The following is a 5,991-nucleotide window of genomic DNA, read 5'->3' as shown; positions in this document are numbered from 1 at the left end:
CTAATGCAAGCTTCTTTTGCTGTTAATTGCTCACTTTCCACTTCTTCTTCTTTGTTCCAGGTTGTGCCTGCTATGCTTTTATTCATGTGCTGTTGATGTTTAGCATTAGAGGGGCTGTCATCCCACCGTTGTGTTTGAATCTAGCATGTATCATTGAATTTGTATGCAGATTTCTGTTATTTTAATGCCAGAGAGCTGTCATCCTGTCTGTGCATTAGGAAATAGATTTGCAGACCTTTTAACTGGTTGCAGCTGGCCATCACAGGGTCTTGTGCATCTGCTGGTGTGATCAGTATTCTCCATAATCACATTTTCCTTAAACTGTGAGTAATTGGTGGTCTAAAGCCTTGTAGTTTGGGGGTGTTCACCCATGTCTGGGGTTAAGCACAGTAGAAGTGTTTATCTGGATTGAATATACAACATTTCTTTCATTCATCCACCATTTTCCAACATTTTTGTTGAGTTTGTAATGTTCCTAAGCATCTCTGATATACAACCTAGGAGAGTTTCTTGGGGTGATAACATGTCCTCAAGCTTAGAATTGTTTCTCAAACTTGTGAGTGCCCTGTTAGATAGACCTTGTTGATTGTAACAAAATGTCCACATTATTCCTAGTTTGGAGGTTGTGATGCTTTTCCTTTTGGTTTTGGTTTCTTCATAATCATCTTTACCTTTAGGTTCATATTCTTAGAATCAAGAGCTTTCTTCTTTTCATAACAAGTATAAGCTTGCTTTGAATTTTTGATGAAATAAGTCCAAGGTTCTCCCCCTATGGAAGCAACCCTTTTATTTGACCGAGTATATACTCCAATATATAAATGGTTAGGTTGCTTATTTTAGCATGGTTACCATAAAAGGAAAATGCAAATGCTTTTGATACATTCTTGTTGTAGCCTTTGATTTTGAAAAGGAAGTCCATCCACTTGCGTTCTTTCAGGACTTTAATGGTATCACCATGATATTTGGTTACCTCAAAGCCATATGGTTCAATTTTCCCTGTCATTTCAATCCTTCTATTCCTATGCCAACAATGTACATTGGTATCAACTTTATACCAAAATCTATGAATATTAATGTTATTTTGTGCTAAATTATCTGTGAAAAATGTGTTACAAAGTAATTAAAACTATTGTTATTGGATCATAGAAATGATAGTCTTTTTGTCATAAAAACATCATAATTTTAATCATGAGAAACAATAATATAATTCCTCTGATTTTCGATGTAAACCCTGGGCATAAAACTAACCCATGATTCTAGGAAAATTGTACCTTTGTGACCCCTAAATCTTGAATTTCAAAACATACTTTTTCTTGTTTCCTCTATGTACACATACACTAGTATTGTAACTATTTTAATCAAGATTTTTTGAAGAGTAGCAACATGAAAAAATTTCTATGTTATGTGAATCTTTTGAATGAGCAAAAGAACCCATGTTTTTCTCTTGATTCTAAGTATAAAAACCTTTTGGATGTTCTTCTTGGCTTTATCAAAATTTCTAGGGTTTTTAAAAGTATCTTTGTTGTCTAAAAATGTAGAACATAACTTATTTGAAAAGAAGTTAAATTGGAGTAGGCAAAACATTTCCTGAGTGAAATTTTATGAGTAAAATGCCTTGAGAATTCTTCCTTCTATACTCAAGGATATAGATACTTCTCATACAAGGTAAAATCAATTTTTAAAAGATTGTTTTGACTTCAAAATGAACTCAACATATGGTTTTTATACATCATTTTCCCAACAAAACAATGCTACTATAAAATGATTTTATTGCTCATAATTTTCTTCACTTATGGTTGTGAAATATACTCAAGTGTTTTGACTTCGTGTGCACACAATTTTGGCTTAGAAAAACATTTTCATTAATATGGAGATGGTGTTTTTACATACCTCTATCCTTGCACTCTAAAAGTTGATGTCTGGGTTCCTTTGACCACCAGAAACACATTCTTTGTGCTCCAAAATCATGCTCCAAGCACACTAAGAATTTATGCTCTTGATTTAGTTCAAGCTTGGTCTATGATCAAGTGATAAATTAGTCTCTAATATACACCATTTATCCTTTCAAACCCATCCTCCAATCTGACTGCAAGTTTGTGCTTTGAGTGGGGTTTGAATTCTTTGTCTGCACTATTCAACTCATTTTTATCATGGCTACATATTCATGCTTTGGTTGGCCATTTAATCAAATGACTATTTTCTCTAATTCAATAATGGTATCACTCATTTCATCTTGCACTTTCACCCATTATATAAACTGTATTTAATGGTATCCTTGTTAACTCAAAACCATTTTAAATTTGCTTGAAATGAGACAAAAGTCACCATTACATTGTTATCATGATGGTTGAAGGTGGCAATTTGAGATAACTCATTCCCATTGGTTGTATATGTAAGGTCGCAAACTCAACTTTAAACTAGGTTGTTCCTCATTTTATCTTCTTTCAAAATCTCACTTGGAAACTAAATTTATTGTCCAATGTTTTATGCAAACTTTCTTTGAATCAATATGCAATATAAGAGGCAAACGGGGTCTTCAAATCACAATGTAAAATAAGAGGCAATTGATGTATCAAATTAGAGTGTAGAATAAGAGGCAATTGAGGTCTTATGAAAGAGCATTAGGTCAAGTGTCCAAACTTGAATGATCCAGTGGATCTGGGGAAATATGTTGTAATCAAGGATTATATTTTGAAGTACGTTGTATGTATTGCAAGTTATGTCTAATTTTTGGACTATGTTGGAAGGTATTCACCTCCAAAGATCCATATATGCTTAGTTTCAGTTGTATTTCTCTTCGGATGATAATTTTGGTTCATGACTCTGTAAACGATATTGAAAATAGAATAAAATCATGATGTAACTCCCAATATATAGTTGTGATCTAGGCACATATTTTTCAATTAATACAAATATTCTTATTATTGTAAAAATAAGTGTGGATGTTATATTTATTGTTTTTTATTTTTAATAATTAGATTTAAAATAAAATTAATTATTTCATAATATATGTAAGTTAAAAATAATTATCTTCTAATTGAATGATGTTATAAGACAGAACCACATATGTGTGTGTAAGAGAAATATATAACATAAAATTGTTGATGAAATATTAGTAATTTGTTAAGGTTGAATACAATTTGGTATTTAATGAATATAAATATATTTATGTGTTATGAATATTTTTATATAGTTTTAGGTGAGTATCATGATAGAAATTATTTTAATGATTGGTTTGGTTTTCTTTTTATTGTTATCGTGGATAGTTTGATTACAACTTAGTGGTTTAGCTAAATAATGTGTAACATGTAAATAATTCATGATTGGTAATATGACGAGATAGAAAGAGAAGAGATGATGTGTAGTTTGGTCTTATATCTAATTCTTGGTATGTACAAGTATGAGAAAATATAGTTAATTCATGGGTTATTAGTGCATGTTATGTTAATCTAATTGTTTTGGACATCAATATGTCTGTATCCTAAAGAGATTGTATTCAAAATAACCATGTTATTCACAAAGGAATCACATTGTGAGACTATTATGCTTACATTTATTGAAAGAGCTACTTATGTGATTACTTGACCAACCATAGAGGTGCTTTTTAGAGGTTGCATTGCAAAAAGTATTGGAAATTTGAGGTGGTACATAACTGTTTTTAAGTATAGAAAATCAACATCCCCCGTGTGAAAAAGGTTTTATCCCAGTGAGATAGTGGTGATTGGGCTATCGAGCTCTGTAAGAACCAAGTGATGACAAACTTTCCAAGTTCATTCATACTAAGATGAGATCACATGGTTTGTGGAATGATGATTAGTAAATGACAACCTAGGCATATGAATACGGTTTGGAAAGGACAACCAAAGGAGAATGGCATAATTTGGAAATAGGAATGTAGTGTTGATATAAATGAAAAGTGGTAAATGCTTTTCCATATTGATGTGTATTGTATTCCTTTTAATGAATATAGATGGACAAATATTTATCATTGATCATGTTTTCCTTTCGTCTAGGGAAATATATTCTTTGCATGATATAAAGTACGCAGAGAATTGGGAGTTTGGCATGAAAGATATTTAACCTCCTCAAAAGTGCTTATAAAATACATTCATGGATTCAATATTTAAATAAAAGAGAAAAGGGCACAATTCTTTGTTCCTTTAGTTAAAACTTGGATATGTAGGAATTATATTATTGAATTACAGAGAGAGCATTAACAGACTAAACCACTAATTAGAGTATTTGAAATTTGGTCAAAACCTTGTCACACTAACTATGTGGAGCAATTGATATTTATAAGAAGAAATCTCGGTGATTATTGAAATATGAGTAGTTTACCATAACGAAAAGGATATTGCTAACTTTCTATGAGGGTGTCACCTCTTAGACAAGGGAGGAATGGTAAGAAAAAATGATTTGATTAACTCAAAACAAATAGTTTCACTTTGACCTACTTCTTTTATATGCTTTGATGTTGAGTTAAGAAGTGTGAATAATTTTTTCATAATGATAATTAATGTAGAAAATTGTTTTTAACATTGTGGATATGTGTTTAAGTTGCATTTAGTTTATCAGTGATAGGGAGAACTCATAGGTGGACTTAAAGGTTTAAATATCTCAATGTGAACACCTAACAAAAGAGTAAGTACTTTGTATTCCATTCATGAGTTATGTATTTGGATTAGACAAGCCAACTTTTTATAGAGAGAACTATGATAACTTAAACAATGATGATCTAGTGTTTACTTCCTATTGGGTATAGTGATCTTGGAAAGGATAAGTAAAAGATTTAAAGTGATGTAAAAATCATTTTTATATTGATGATTTAAGGAATGATGGTAAGGATATTAATATCTTAATGGGGAATTTCACCAAATTTCCCTAGGCAGGAAGGAATACATGACTAAAGATTAAGGCTCTATATGATGGGGTTTACTTGAAAGCCTAACAATGTACTTAAATAAATAAGGGAAAACTTTACAATATAGATAGGGTGACAATACTTGATCCGTAAATTGTTGTGTATATTCCACTAGATAGTTCATCACAACAAATCTAATAAATTATACTTAAAAATCTGAAATCTACACTATGAGGGTTTATTTGTCTTGAGATTTTTGGATCTATAAATTATTGTTATAGCATATGCATGCAAATTATAATTATGCAAAAAATAGAGAACAACAAAATAAAGACTCACAAACCATGATTTGACACAAGATATAACCTTGGAAACCCTTTCGAGAGAAAACCCAGCTGGAAGGTGAGATTGATCTGCTCTTTTTCTCTGAATATAAAATGGTTGTGAGTACAAAGAAATAAGGCTTGTGGCCTGTGAGCTCCTACAATGCACAAATCCTATCTTTGTGCTCTCCACATATCCCTCTTGGCTACTTTATTCATCTATGGAACAAAAATTCACTCATAAGAATGGAACTTGTTTTCCTCCTAGCGAATTGGTTATAACACAACCTGATAGCCTACTAATGGTTAGATTTGACTCCTTCAACTCTTAACTAGAGTTACAACATTGACACTTCTAAAGTCCTCTTTATCATGATCATGTGACTAGCCCCTTTTCCATGAGTAAAGGGGCTGACATGGCATCCTATCAAATTATGGTGGACAAAACAAGAAAGGTCAAATACTGAGTGGCATAATTTTTGCATACGGACTTCGATTGAGGTGATTCTTGCACCATTGGAAAGGTCTCTATGTGTGGTATAGGAAAAAAGGGTGCCACACTAAAGCAACAAATCCCCAACCCTCCCCCTCTCCCCGCCACACAACCCCCCCCCCCCCCCCCCCGAGAAAAAAAAAAAAAAAAAAAAAAACAAACAAACATTGTTTGATGTCTCAAAATTCTCTTGGAAGGTCTTGGAACCCAATTTTCTAAACTTGGTCTCATCGTTAAATATGGTTTTGTGAGTTTATTCCTCCACTTTTTCCACTATGAAAGCATCGAGATGAATGACAGTCAATATAATGATC

At 32.2% G+C, this 5,991-nt stretch overlaps 1 pseudogene; it reads right to left on the bottom strand.

Moving 5' to 3' along the window:
- Positions 1-1,666: 1,666 nt before the first annotated feature.
- LOC149204269 (small nucleolar RNA SNORD36) lies at positions 1,667-1,738 on the bottom strand (annotated as a pseudogene).
- Between the last annotated feature and the right edge of the window lie 4,253 nt (positions 1,739-5,991).

The sequence above is a fragment of the Pinus tabuliformis genome, chromosome 1_2 (genome assembly GCF_031772625.1).
Source record: "Pinus tabuliformis cultivar Carrire ecotype Pingquan chromosome 1_2, CPIR1, whole genome shotgun sequence".
Taxonomy (NCBI): Eukaryota; Viridiplantae; Streptophyta; class Pinopsida; order Pinales; family Pinaceae; genus Pinus; species Pinus tabuliformis.
The sequence above is the reverse complement of the archived record's forward strand: the minus strand, read 5'-3'. Positions and strand labels throughout refer to the sequence as shown.